Source organism: Aquila chrysaetos, chromosome 3, assembly GCF_900496995.4.
Source record: "Aquila chrysaetos chrysaetos chromosome 3, bAquChr1.4, whole genome shotgun sequence".
NCBI classification, from domain to species: Eukaryota; Metazoa; Chordata; class Aves; order Accipitriformes; family Accipitridae; genus Aquila; species Aquila chrysaetos.
The window spans coordinates 10,423,949-10,438,874 of record NC_044006.1 but is presented as its reverse complement, the minus strand read 5'-3'; the positions used below and the strand labels follow the sequence as shown (position 1 = coordinate 10,438,874).

Below are 14,926 nucleotides of genomic sequence, written 5' to 3'. Positions count from 1 at the left end.
TTTAAAGATAACCAAACTAGCTCAAAGTAATTTAACTACAGTAGCACCAAGGTCTGCCAAGCAAGGTAAATGCAGAGCTCTGCTCGAGTCACTAACATAGGTACACTACTTCCAGTACTCAAGGAATCTCATTTGGAGCTAGCTTAGTTGTACTACATTATGCACAGGAGCTATATCTCTGGTGATCCACAGGCTAGATGGGTAAGAGTATCCGAGTATCCAAGGCTAGATTCCCAGGAGTATCCAAGCAAAAGTGGGGGTGGAGGGGAGCACACAAAAAATAGCAGGGGGACACATTACAATTGAAAACAGTGCTGATATCCTCCTTCCCATTAACTGGACTTTTTAGCAGACAGCATCACCAAAATACAGAGTATTTTTGTCCCTTCCCCAAGATACTCCAATGCATCTGTGGCAAATCAGGGAACAGGGTTTGAGACAGTAGATCTAACATGGGGATGCTGCATTAGATCTATGCTGGAGATTTTTCTATGCAAGGGAACTCCTCGTTTCTTGCCTTAGAGCAAAGTAGGAATGGCAGGGGACTAGAAATAGCCAATCATCTGGCCTAGAGGTAATTATTTTAGAAGTATTTGAATAATAGAAAATCCAAGAATCAGACACCTGTCACTCTTAATTCAGTCAAGTTCTGCTGCTGGCTCTGAACCCACCCTAACTAATCCAAGTAAAATATCAATGACAGGAAGAGGAAGAAAAAGCCTTGCTGTTCAGCGTGAGGCTTAAAACAGTCAGTGCTCAGAAATGACCGCCTTACAGCACAGTAGAAATGAAGGCTGTAGGCAAGGAAAGCCTGCCCTAGAACTCCAGAAGTTTTGAGTCCCAATTCCTAATGGAATTCATATTGATACTTCATGGGCAGAGGTCATCTTGGCTGCAAATCAGATAGCTGGCTGTCCAAGTGTAAATATTACCCTCTGCTCATGGATGAAACTGAGGAAAATGGCATTATGCCATATTCTTGCAAAGAAATAAACTTCACCAAGCACAATCTGGAGGCAGTCACTTTCTTTGCCATTGGTAGCATTGGCTTCACCTGTGGCAAAGGGTTTTTGGAAAGTGAACAATGCTAAACTACCTGATATTTGACTGAAAACAGAATCAAAGAACTCCTTGCAAAGCAGGTGCTCATGCTTATCCTTCAGGTGCCTGTGTATTTAAGTTCTGTTTCATCCTATGTAAGTTAGAGCCTTTTATGTTGTAAGATTTGTACCCAGCTAAACTGGAATCTTTCTGGCAACAATTCTGCATCCATAAAAGCAGTGGGCTGAAACTCACTAGAGCCTTTAAGCATATATTAAGTTTTCCTGTTAATTAAGGGGTTTAGGGTTTTCTGCATTGAAGAATTTATTTTATTAGCACTAAGAAGCAGATATTTTAGTCTCTAAAAGACTAGATCACACTGAAAGATGACTGATTTTAAGACAATCTCCACAGCTGCACTCTTCCTGAGATGCATGATGTACTCATACATCCTCATTAACAATGCACATATTTTTAAATCAGTGCAATGGGTATGAGAATTTCAGAAGTTACCTAGAACTCAGTCCCTCAGAACCATAGCAGAAATGCAAGTTTTAATGCCTTGAGAAGAACCAGAAAGTTTTCCTACAGGTAAACTCATGAGGCAAAATGCTTTCAGTGATAAAGTATTGGATTTATAGCACTGCACTGCTTATCTTAACATCCAATCATAATTATTCAATGAATGCAAGAGCTTCAGACACTACCTCTTCAAAATTATTTTAAATAAGCCATCAAGTGATAGAAATGCAACAGTTGATTTTATTTTTTTCATTGTCTTAAAGGCTTTCAATGAAGTCAGCCCCATATTCTTGCATCCCATCATTATTTCGCAGATACGTCTGCCATAAGTCACATATTATAAATGCAACGCATTTCATTACGAAGAATGAAAACATACCAAATAAAGCGAGATTAACCACTTTCACTGCAGTGTCCTCCACGCCATGCCATTCTCAGTCTGGGAACATCTGCCAGGTAGGCAGTAACCTAACATAAAAGGACAAAGAATATTCAGAAGACAGCATCATTTTCATGGTCCTTTAGCAAGTTACCTGAGACTTCTAAGGTCTGATCCAGTTATCTTTCTTATAGCATCTAAGAGCACCCTCTCAGAGCTATTCTGGAAGCTCTCCCTTCCACATTCCGCAAAGTCCTTGCTTTTGTACAGTAACTTTACTAATTCAGTGTTTTCAAAAGAGTCTGATTCTACAAGTTAAGTGACTGGCTGTTGCAGTAACTTCTAAGCAAAATTCAAGTACATAAACACAATCGTAATACAAAAGAAATAACATGCTGGAGGTGGTCAAACTCAGCAGAGTGACTAGCAACAGAACTGGAATTAGTCTGCGGTTTGTCACAGAACGGTTGAGGTTGGGAGGGACCTCTGGAAGTCATCTGGTCCAACCCCCCTGCTCAAGCAGCTGGTTTCCCAGGATCATGTCCGGGTAGCTTTTGAATATCTCCAAGGATGGAAACTCCACCACCTCTCTGGGCAGCCTGGTCCAGTGCTTGGTCACACTTACAGTAAAGAAGTGTTTCCTTATGCTCAGACAGCGCCTCCTGTGTTTCAGCCTGTGCCCATTGCCTCATCTGTCACCAAACACCACTGAGAAGAGCCTGGCTCTGTCTGCTTTATACCCTCCCTTCAGGTATTTATCTAAATTGAAGAGATGCCCCCAGAGCCTTGTCTTCTGTAAGCTGAACAGTCCCAGCTCTCTCAGCCTTAAACAACTTTGTGGCCATTCAGTGGACTCAGTTGGTCCATCTCTCACTTGTACTGGTGAGCACAGAAATGCATGCAGTACTCCAGGTGCAGCCTTGCCAGTGTTGAGTAGAGGGGAAGGATCAGATCCTTTGACCTGCTGGCAACACTCCTCCTAATGCAGCCCAAGACAACATTAGCTGCTTTTACCATAAGGGCACATTACTGGCTCAACTATTGCTCACTCCTTGCTTTGAGAAACACAACAATCCACAGCTTCTAGATTTCCTAAATGTAATCTGCTTTTCAAAGAATGGAGACAAAGACTGACACTAACATCCAAGGACAATCAAAACATTTATGGTTTCCTTTAGTCAAGGATCAAAAGCACCCTAACCCCAAGAACCAGATCATCCAAGCCAGGGTATGGGTGCCTGAGGTTCCATTTCTGGAAAGTCTCATGCACATTTGTGCCTACACTGAATACAGCAGCATTCAGTATCCTAAATCTAGAGGCAGTCGCAAAAGGAACAGAAACTCTACCCACACTTTAAAATTTTTAGTTTAGCTTCTCTGGCTTAAGAATCATCATCTGTTAAATGTAGTTTAGGAATGTTTATTGGGTTGCAATGAAGGCTGATCAACTAATGTTTGAATGGGTTTTGGACAATGGCAAATGTTAAATTATTTAGTAACATTAAATCTTAAATATTTATCTACCACTTCTTTCTATTTATCTTGTCTAGTGCCAGTTGTTCCAAGTTTTCTAGGTTGTAAATTCATGAACAGTTAATCTCAGCAAGCATAACAGCATATTTCCTTATGTTGATGGTACATCACTCCCCATAAACTTAAAAACCGCACCTTATTGCTTCCTATGTTATATCCTGTTTTTAAACTGTTTTCTATGTTTTACCGACTGTGTATATTGCAATGACTTACTGGAAGGGACAAAAATCTCTGTCAAGAAGCGTTTGGTTGGTTTTTTGTTTTGGTTTTTTTGGGGAGGGGGTTGTTGGTTGGGGTTTTTAAGGTTGTTGGGGATGGGGGAGTGTTAATGAACTTTATATGTAAAAAGCCCCATAAATTCTGGAACTCTCCAACAATATTGTATTTATATGAAAAAATTCTGGCATGGCTCGTGAGCATACCTGAAAAGATTTGAAAAAATAAATACATACCATAACTTAAGAAGGATCACAGACACAAAGCAGAAGCTGTCGTTTTGTATCCTTTCATACAATCTACTTTCAATCTAGAGTTAGGACCGGGGGTGAGGGGGACAGGGAGAGGGAAAGCAAAAGCAAAAGCCAAAGAGGACACAGTATACAGCTGAAAGAAACAACTAACTCCAGCATGACTGTGGCAAAATGACAGAAAATCCCAGCTAGCCACTGCAGTAGATTTTTGTTGTAACAAATTAGATATCCCCTTTCCCTTTCCACAACTCACTCAGTAGTCCTGTCACTGGAAGATTGCTTAAGACTCCACATGCAGACAAAACCCTGGGTTTTAAGACTGGGACCTATGAGGCAGGCATTAGGTTTCTAAGTATCAGTAGCTCCCAATAAGCATCTTAAACACCTCAATTGCTGTCTCATGATTGCAGATGCAATGAATGCACATGTGGAAGACTAATGAAGGTAAATATACCAAAATGATAATGTTGGTACCTAAGCCTTTGCTCTGAGATCAAAGAGAACAGCAAAATTTGGCACACAGATGATGAAAGAAACACAATTCTAGCAAGAGGAAAAGTTATTGAGCATTAAAACCTTACTGGCTGGCAAGATGATTTAATTTTATTCTTGTCTGAATCAACAAAATATTCTTACCTTGCAATGCAATTGCTAGTAGAAAGTTTCCCACTTACAGATTTTCTATATATATACACACAGAAAAAGTCAAGTAGAAGTAAGTACTACAAAGAGTTTATTTTTTATCCAAGACAGGAAATCTGTCTTTCAACAATTCTCTTCCCATGTTGTAGCAGATTCCCTCTACACACACACGTTTCTCTTTCCTTAATCATACCAGGGAAAATTAAAGGAAGAAAACTTAAAATCCTGCATAAAGATGAAAATTTATATATGCTGAAAGGTAGGAATGGTACTAGTATCTCTTTTGTAAGACATCTTTACAATTAATATTTAAGACACTACAATGCTCCTGCTCACCAAATTATCAACAAATACCACTTTTAGGTTCTTGCTACTCATGTCACTATGCTGCTTTTGGCTTCAGCTAGTTTTAAACTGACTTTTCTTGATGTTATTTGCAGCCTGAAAATAAGCAAGCGCTATAAAACCAAGAAGTTGAATCTAACCTCAGGTGGTTCTGTCATACCCATCTCTGCCACCATAGCTGCATTGTCTCCATTCTATATCAGGAACATGCAATCAGAGATTCAGCCAAACAGAATCTACAGTATAAACATACTCATCCTGGTAGTGACACTCTAAGATTGAGAAATCAGGGCTAACTGAATTTGGTAAGAAACACAAACTTAAAATAAGTCTTTCATAGCTGAAGGATTTCCGTTAACACATAGAGCAGAAATACTTAAAATATATCGAAATACTCAAAAGAATACTTATTCAGAGAATTCTGTACAGAAACTTGATTAAGCAGGTAACTGATAAATGGAGAAAATCTTGGAATTGATTTCTTTTCAAACTTAACATTCACTACTGCAACTCTGCTGAACACTAATGGAGGGATATGGGGTTCCAACAAGTAACTACACTTTCTAAATAACTATATGGGAAGCATTATATATTTACACCTCAGCAATCCAATCAAGTACAACCTGATCACAGAAGGCAGGTACAAAGAAGAAGGGATCACTGGAGTTCAGCCAGCCTACGCCTTTGCTCCATGGGACAAAGGAGGTATATAGACCTCTTCTCCCTCTCTGATGTCTGTCCAACCTGTTAAACTTCTCACAAGGTTTCACAACTTCACTGGGTACTCTACTCCTATTCTTTGAAATGCAGTGTAGCAGAAGACCAAGTTCACCCCACAAATACAAACACATAGTGCATGTTCATACTGCAAGCTATGAAATATTGTAAGCTTATTATAAGGACCCCGTGCTCAAGATCACTAGAAACAAGTCACACAGCACATTATCTTGTAAGAGGACAGGAGAGAAATCACAGGCTTTCTCAGAGTCTTAGGTCCTGAAGAAAGAAGGAATTCTGTTTGGCTTCTCATCTAATTCCAGGAGACTAATTCAGTCTTCCCTTACTGGGGTAATAATTATTTTAGACCATAGATCATTTTACTCCTTTCCTCTAGATTCCTCCTAGGGACTTCCTGTGTTATGTTTTCAGGATAGATCCTTAAGAGGAAAAAATGCTGATATTTTACAGATCCCAGCAATGTGGGATGAAAACCAGATCCTCAATCTCTAAAAATATAGCCAAAGACTTAAACGAGGGAAGCATTTCATTTCAAGTTCAGCTTTTAAGCATTACTGGTGTAAAGGTGCTCTGTCCATCTCCTGGTATCAAAATATCATGGGGCATACATGATGCTTTCCTGCACAAAACTTGCCAAATTCAGGCTTTATTCCCATTCCCTCTTCTCCCTTTCCACAGTACAGCAAATGCTTGTTTAAAAATCAAAGTCTTTGCTTTTTTGAAGATCCTGCTGTGCTGAAGAACATTTTCTTGCTTAAAACACTTGTTTCTGAATCAGACTTACAAAGTTTGGTATACAGTGGCACACCTCAAATGCATCCAAATAACCATGAACGTATCAGATTGTGCTTGTCTATTAGTTATCTTAGCATACCTCAAATCACATGCCTTAATAGCTTGGGAATCATATCCTAGAAAAATTAGCAAGAATCCACATTTGAAGAACCGAGGTAGCAGACAGTCTAGTCAATGGAATTGATTGGTCCAGTTTTGAAAAAAAAAACCAAAACAAACTGAATTCTGGTTTTGTGTTGTGTTTTGGTTTTACTTTTTCTTTTTTTAATAGGTCTTTAATAATCCTATAGCATTGCTATTTGCAAATCTAGCTTGCAGAGGAAGGGAAGAAAGATACTGTTGCTAGCTAATCAAAAGTTAAATCTTTCAGCTATTTTTAAGTTTTTAAAATTTAACATAACTGTTATTTTAATTGCTTATAATATCTCCATTCTTGCAAAGATTGGCAAAAAGTTTTGAAGTACCTGAAAATTATTTTCGTCATTTTCAAAATGACAATAACTATCAAATCTGTCTGGTTCTTTTTAAACTGCAGTGATATTACAAGATAAAAGCAGGATGAACTCACAATTTAGTTTTATTGTTTGATAGCACAGCAACTTCAGCCATAGTTTTAATGAGATAAACAGCAGCAGCTGAAGTACGGTACTCAGTCACACTTTAGAATGTTGGTGCAGAAGCTAGAAAATTTACTCATGAATTGCACTAGGTAATAAGCTACTGCAAATGCATTATATTGTTGAAGTTTTTATGTTCTGAAGCTGGCAATGTTAGTACTCTAACCTGACACTACAAATCCTTATACAGCTACAGACAGAAAGAGTAAGAAAGTCACAAGGATCATCTGAAACTAGATTAAGCCTTTCCCTAAAGCCACAGTAAATGCATTCATCAGTTAACATGCAAGTTTGTATTACATGTAGTCATCTGATGCAAAGGGACATAATATGTGAGCCCCTACTTTAATCTCTTGCATAACAGCTGATTAAAAAAAGTGAACTAAAGCTGTTAATAAGAAAAACATAAGACAGACTCAAAGTTATCCAGAAGATTATAGGAGGAGTTAACTGAGGCTACAGAACTTTTCTACAGTACGCTGCTGCAGTACTTGCTTAACAAAACCAGGACAAATCCCAATTCAACAGCAGTGCCTGAAAGAAAGAGACATCAAGATATGCGTTAGAGTATGTAAAATAGTATCCAGCATTCTTTACGGATGTGAAAAGAATATGCTTAGAGGGGAACACTTTTGTCTTGCCAGAGGACAGTTTTCCAAAGAATGATATTTACATTTTCCTGCAACCTGTAATTTTCTCATTTATCATTTGTCAGGGCCCAAAGACCTTTCACTGCACATAGGATGTTTGCATATGTCTAATGATCCTTTCACCAAACAAATGTCACAGTCCGAATGAGGAAATTAGTTAATATCGCTGATATTGCTAATTTAACACCATCAATATCACACTGTGAACAGCTACAGAACCTACAGGGTCTTGTATCATAGCTAAGCTCTACTGGTTGCAAGTCTGATCTCCAGCAGACACCACCGAGAAGATAACTGATGCAAATATCACATGCGAGGAAATTCAATAAAATTTGTAAAGATTGCTTTGATTCTGTAGTTAGACTACCAGACAAGTGTGACTAAAGACAGATCATTTGATAGAGATTTAGAGACACTAATTGGAACTCACTTATCTACACTCTTACAGCTGCCTCCACTTTTATCAGTGTGCTAGGATTTGAAGCCGTAAGGAAAGAATCCAAGTGGATCACAAAACCATTGCATCATGGTATTTCTAGATGTACAACAAGATCCAAAGATTTACCCAATGAATTAGATGGCAGAAAACACATTACAGTATTGTCTTCAGTTGCAACTATGCTTTTTCACCCTTCTGTATGCACAACTGAGTTATATTTTGTAAAGTAATTTGCCTCTGCACATTGTCTGTGAAAAAAGCTTTCTAAGAGCAGAACCATATAATTTTTCTCTAAGCCACTGAAGTCTTCTACATGCTTCCTCTGACAAAGAAAAGATGATGTAAAGGAGCCAGATTCTTTAGAAAGTCCTTCAAATGCTGCTCTTACTGGAACATAGGGGAAAATAAAACTTGACAAAGACTAAAAGGTAAATTATGTTAAACAGAATTAATAGCACTCAAACCCAATTGTGTGTGGAATGTACCCAAAAATAAGGGTGGGGGAAGAGAATTGCAAAGTAATTCATTTGCAACAGCAGGAGCTAGTAGGTTCAGATGATCATTAGGCATCTATCAATAACAGGTACTTCCATTAGCCTGTTTAGTAACAGATACTTATAGAATATTTTCATTAAAAAAACAAGTTGATAATTCTAAACATTACAGTCAGTGGCAAAGCTGGCTTTTTGTTCTTTCCCTACCCAAAGGCACAAGCTGTATGTTGGTTGAAAGACCACAGGGATGGAAAAATTGGTGATGAATTTGACTCACTGTGTAGTAAAGTTAGGGGAAAAAAAAAGAAACAAACACCAAAGACAAAAAAAAAAAAAAAAAAAAAATCACAGAGAAATGCTCTGGAACCAAGACATTACTAAGCAGTGACAACTATTCAGAACTTGCCTCATCAAACTTGTTTGAGCTCTTACCTGACCAAGTTGACTGAATATCTCAACAGTGCAGAGACAATTTTATTAGATTTCACCCTGGTTTGCTCACCTAAGTTGACTCAGTGTAGCTTTAATTTTTGTAATACATACAAACCACAGTGAAATCTCTTAAATTTAAATACATCAATATCGCAAGAAACCAAGCTGAACAGCTTCTTCAGAACACCCCAAACTGAGGTCTGAGCCAAAGAAAGCAAACAGTCCATTAGGTAACCCATCCAGTTTTGTACAAGTCTTTTCTTACCATGCACCTTTCGCTGAGATAGACCTTTTTCTCCCCCGAAGTAACAAATCTCTAGAAACACCCATATTCCCAACAACTGACACTCAAAGTACATATCACATGCCTGCCACAGAGAGATTTGGAAGTCTACAGTATTAAAAGGATTTCAAATCCCAGCATAATGAAGGAATAATGCTCCTGACACAGCACAATCCAGAAACAGTCTGCACCTTAAGAAGCTCTCATTTTGCTTCATACATACATAAATTCCCAGTTTTCTCAAATACTTGTGATATTTCCTCAGGTGCCCAAGATAACTTATGCAAAAGAAACAAGCTGGAGCAAGAACAAAGCCCTAAGTTTTCAAAGGATATCCATTTTTACGTTTTACTTTTTTATACCAACCAATATGCATTTTTTCCCCAATACAGTAATATTATTTCCTGGATCAAGTTCAGTAATGTAAACTAGATGTTACTAGGTTCATCAGAAGTGATTTTAGGATTAAAGAGATTTATTCCCCAGATTAAATAAAGAGGAAAGAAAGAAGGTACTACACAAAACCATGTACTGAAATGCCTATTTAAACACTACTAAGAGAAAAATAAAGATGACCATTCATACTCCTTACAGAAGTCCTCTACAAAGTCACTGGAGGTTGCAGGTATATGACTTATTAGAAGAGCACAGAGATTTTTCTTAAAATTACTGGAAAAGACAGAAATGGACATTTAATACTACCTTGTTCACTACCCATAAACTTAAATTCAGATGTCAGGATCTCGTCACTATATTTAAAAAGAAAAGATCCATACATTTCGTTATTATTTTTCACGTAAGATACCTTCACACCCAAGTTGAAAATTAACACTATAATAACAATGCAACATAAACTGGTTATTACTTTTCACTAAGACAAAAAGGGAGCAGTGGAAAAGAAAGAAAGGAAACTCAACGATAAAGCCTTGTGAAAATCAGCTGATGTTAAAATCCTTCATTTTTTAAGAGTCCTACCACGTATTTGGTGTGGGAGAAGGATCAGAACTTCAGTTCTTAACGTGTGCACTAAGCTTTGTGGTTTTGGTACTTCAACCTTCCTTAGAAGCAAGCTGCAATTTCCAAGACTGCATACTCTTACTCCTTTCACAATCACAGAAGTAGAATGTGTTGGCTTCAGATTCTTATATTAAAGCTATAAAAACAAAACAACAAAAACCCCACCCTAAAACACACTTCTGTCTTTTTGACCTGTGTTCTTCCCCTCCAATGAATGGCAGTAACTCTGGGGTAACATGCAGGGATAACACTGCAAAGAAGGATGCATAACGAACTTCATATTGTTGGCACTTCAACCACAGAGAAGACAGAATCCAGAAGAAAAATATTAAATCTATAAGCAGGTCTAAGATAATCTATATAACAGGTCAATTGATCAGGACTTGCAGATACTGAAAACCTACAAGAAGTTTTGCTTATTCAGTTTCCAGTTCGTAAATAACATCTGCTTCTTGACACATTTCAGCACCTCTAAGATCCACAATCTTCCTTTCCCAAATAATATGAGAAAACACAAGCTCTTAAATACACTGAATCCATCTATTAAACTGGGTAGTCATACTCAATGACCCTGTCACAGAGATGGTCAGAACTGTCAGATCACGGCAGAACCATTGTTTATAGTACTTCCTACCTCAGGGATCAATAATTCCAGCCCTTCACAATGATTGCTGCCTGTCTAAGATCTTCAAATAAGGCAGGCAATTCAATTGCTTTCTTTTTAGGAACTTGAAATAAGGTGCTGCCTATTTCTAAATGGGATGTGTTTCTGGAGCAATAAGACTTCATCCAATATTTATGTTATTTCTTGTGAGGTATTGATATTTACAGTTGTTTCCCCATCACCATAAAGTTATTGCCTTCATTTTAGAATACTATATGCAGATTAGAGACAACTCTGCAGCTTAATAGATACATTTTATTTTGACACTCTCTTCCAACAATCCATTAAATATGGCTAATCAGTACTAGTGGTTACACATCAAAACTTCTATTTCACCACAACCTTCTTAAACTCACTGAACTGTGAGCTGCTATCCTGATTTTACCGTGGAAGGTGAACCAATGCTAGAAAATATAGACAGAAATACAAAATAACAAACTAAAATCTAGAATAAGCTCATTGCAGATATTAACTACATAAGAAACTTCTACAATGTCCAAAGCAGGGAACACGATATCACTGCTATAACATGACCAGGTTACAGATGTCAACATGTCACTGTATATATTTCTTCATTATCAAATCATCATTTAGTTACTTCAGTTCATTGTGCATAAGTTTAGATAGTAAAAACATTTGATGTAGGAACTGTATCTGTGTTATAAAGGTTCCAAGCATAAAATAGGGTGTTGTAAAACTAACTAAAGTCCCACCTGGTTTATGAATCTCATTCTGCTTTAAAGACCATTTCACCTGAACAAAGTTTCCTAGATTCTGTTGTTGGATCTTTCACACTAGTTAATTTTCTTTAGTGTCATTCTATTCTAAGCACCTAACCAAATTTCCTGCCACAGCCAAACTGCAGAAAGATGACATTACTTCAAACATTTTAAGTGGAAGTTTTCCTCACCAGGATTTGGAAAATAAGAACACAGATACAGATCCCTGTATTTTTACATATGCATACATACATATATACACACACACAGACACAGTGGTGAGTCTAGGTTAAACTGTTGAACTATTGCATTCACTTAAAAAAAAAAAAAAAAAAGAAGCCTTACCCACAAGTGTATACGCAACTGTGCTAATACAGAAAACAGAAGTTTGCATTTAACTGTGGTACAGACCACTGTAGACACTAACATGCAAAGATCACATAAATCTGTGCATGAGTGATCCCTGGGCAGCTGCACAATACAAGCATACATTTCACATATTACGATAACACTAGAACTCAAGTACAACTCCTTACAAGAGGGAAGATAAAAATTTCTGTTTACTGAGACATTCTTACTGCCTCAGAAGCAACACTCCTTTGGATGCTGCTTCTTGCTGAAGACCTTTACACTTGCAGCATCTGTATTTTTAGAAAGGCATAGTTATATCTAGTATTGAGACAAGTCTGGAGTAACATTTTTATGGAATTCAGAAATATTACACATCTTTTCTCCTCCTACAGAGGTCAACCACCAATTTTCTGAAATCCTCCCTTGTCAAACTTGCATTATCATTCCAGAATTTATTGCTATGTACCATTTGGGTGAGGGGTGGGATGGGATGTTGAGGACAGGTAGAAGAGAGGCAGTTAACCAGCAACAAACTATATTGAGAAATTCAGACGATTTCCAAAAGTTAAACAAAAATCCAAGTCTGTAAGAGACTAATATTAATGGGGAGGGGGGGAAACAAAGCAAAACAAAAAAAAGAAACCAAAATACACCCCACTCATTACAGCTTTTCAGGTTTCAAATTAAATCATGGCTTGTACTGGAACGAACCCAAGATATTCTCAAAAACATGAGCATACTGGAACATCCATTTTTATATTTGAATGTAGGCCTGTATCTCATTCTCCAAAATGTCCGCTCCAGCCTGAGAAATTAGCCCAGCATATTGATAAAAATGAGAACGTGTTCTGTCATGGATACTGCAAGGGACAATTTGAAAGGGAGGTCTTATCTGCTCTTCATGGAAATCGGCAAAGGAACAGAGCATTCTTCACAGAAGTATGATCAAAGGCATGGAGCATTCTTCATAGGTGTATAATCTTACCAACATCTTTAACCAAAATTCTCTGACGGGTTTGTAGCAGTTAGTTCTTGATCTTACTTTTACTCTATTCTGAACTTCACAGTGAGGCTATGTCTTCAGGTGGCCAAGGAAAAGATGTTGAGAGGAAAAAGGAGAAAAAAATATTGTGTCTCTCCGAGGGGGCACAACTATTTGGTAAATATTTTAATCATTCTGTGCTATCTACAAGACAGCAAGAAGTTAGAGCTGTCTGGAATTCAAATTAATTACTTCTAAAAACAATTTTGAAGGGAAGATAAAATATAAATTCACACCCTTCCCCAGTTGTAGAGTTCTTTGAGATATTAGATATTAAATCTAGCATCTCAAAACCATGCATCTGCTATTACACAGCAAAGGTAATTGATTTATTCCATCACCACCTTTCTCATTCGCAACAGAGAAGGGTCTTATTCATATATCTAAATCACTTATATTCACAAATTTGATATCACCAAATCCATTGGAATTTCTTTTTTGTAGATAAGCAGCCATAATTCTTCTCACCTGGGATCCTCATAACAGAAATGCTTGGAAGGAAGTCACAACAGTGGAATACATAGGCTTTCTTAAAACATACAGAGCCATAGCAAAGTATCATCTATTCCAACTTAACATTTTGTTTAAGGAAGTAATATTAGGCTACTCGGGTAGAAAAACTACAGACATTTTCCTAACCATTTAGGAAAAACAATGGAGGATCTAGTACTGAAAGACCAAAGTAATAAAGATGGTTTTATATGGCAAGGGCAAACACTTTCAGACAGAAATTACCTGAAATAAGACTCCTTGCAAGGAATCTAAAGCAAAAAAAAAAAAAAAAAAAAAAAAAAGTGTTACATAGCCAAAACACAAGCACAACAAAAAGGGTTTTTTGCAAATAACAAAGTCCAGGAAAAAAAATAAGTCCATTAAATACTTTGAGAATAATACTATATTTCTGAATGACACTAAAACAAACACATACAAAACCTTCCACATTCAAACCACAAAACATCTATAGTAGGAAAACCCCACCATGCCAGGAACCTTGCCTTTAATTCCATGATTTGCGCTGAAGAGAGTCCAGAGTTCAAGTGAACTCCCTAATACAGATTAAAAATAAAGCTGTCCTATTTATACTAATATTTTGAGTGTTTTCCTAAATCTCTCTCATATTTCATTTCCGCACCCACCAAAACCAAGCAGAATAGTTGAGGTAAAACTGAGAAACACAGTAGGGGGATTAGTTTAGTTTTTGAGCAGCACACTTAAACTTCTAAGTTTCACTGCTGCAGGACATGTTATGAAATGCAAGGATCAATCAAATTCTATGAAGAAGATTGACTTGGAGGACTCTCATAATATGTTTAATCAAAACAACATCCTTACATGTGTCAGTTTTACTTCCACATAATGAGAAACTCAAGAGAAACACCGAACATTAGCGGGGACAAACTACAGCAGAATATCTTGATGTAAATTCATTAAAATTATATTTGGAGACAAAAGAAGGAAGGAGAATTGTTATGCATACAGCTAGCAGTAAAACAATTACTCCAGTTGCATCCTTTAGAGGACTCTTAATCACATTATACTCTAGTGCATAAGTTCTTAAAGCATGGCTCGCCATGCTTTACATCTCTCACATTCATTGAGCATAAAAGCTATTGCACTGCAGATTAATTTTGGAATGCAGCTGACACCTAACCAATTAAGGGGCTTTTCACAACTACTGTCTGGTGGCATAAGAAGACATTCACCGTTAATAGCAAAGACATTACTTATTGCCATGGTAAAAGTGAAGAAAAAA

The 14,926-nt window shown here is 37.3% G+C and overlaps 2 protein-coding genes across 5 annotated transcripts in view; one reads left to right on the top strand and one right to left on the bottom strand.

The window, feature by feature from the left end:
* LOC115338833 (basic proline-rich protein-like) overlaps positions 1 to 14,926 on the top strand; it is a 98,217-nt gene that overhangs the window by 81,942 nt on the left and 1,349 nt on the right. The window lies entirely within an intron of this gene.
* The window catches only part of SULF2 (sulfatase 2), a 167,488-nt gene that overhangs the window by 151,574 nt on the left and 988 nt on the right, over positions 1 to 14,926 (bottom strand). For 3 of the 4 annotated variants that reach the window (XM_030007843.2, XM_030007847.2, XM_030007852.2), the window contains exon 2: positions 1,943 to 2,031. The exons of the other annotated variant lie outside the window; for it this stretch is intronic. The gene's annotated coding sequence lies outside the window, so the exon portion shown is untranslated. The remainder of the gene's footprint in view (positions 1 to 1,942; positions 2,032 to 14,926) is intronic. 4 annotated transcript variants of the gene reach the window in all.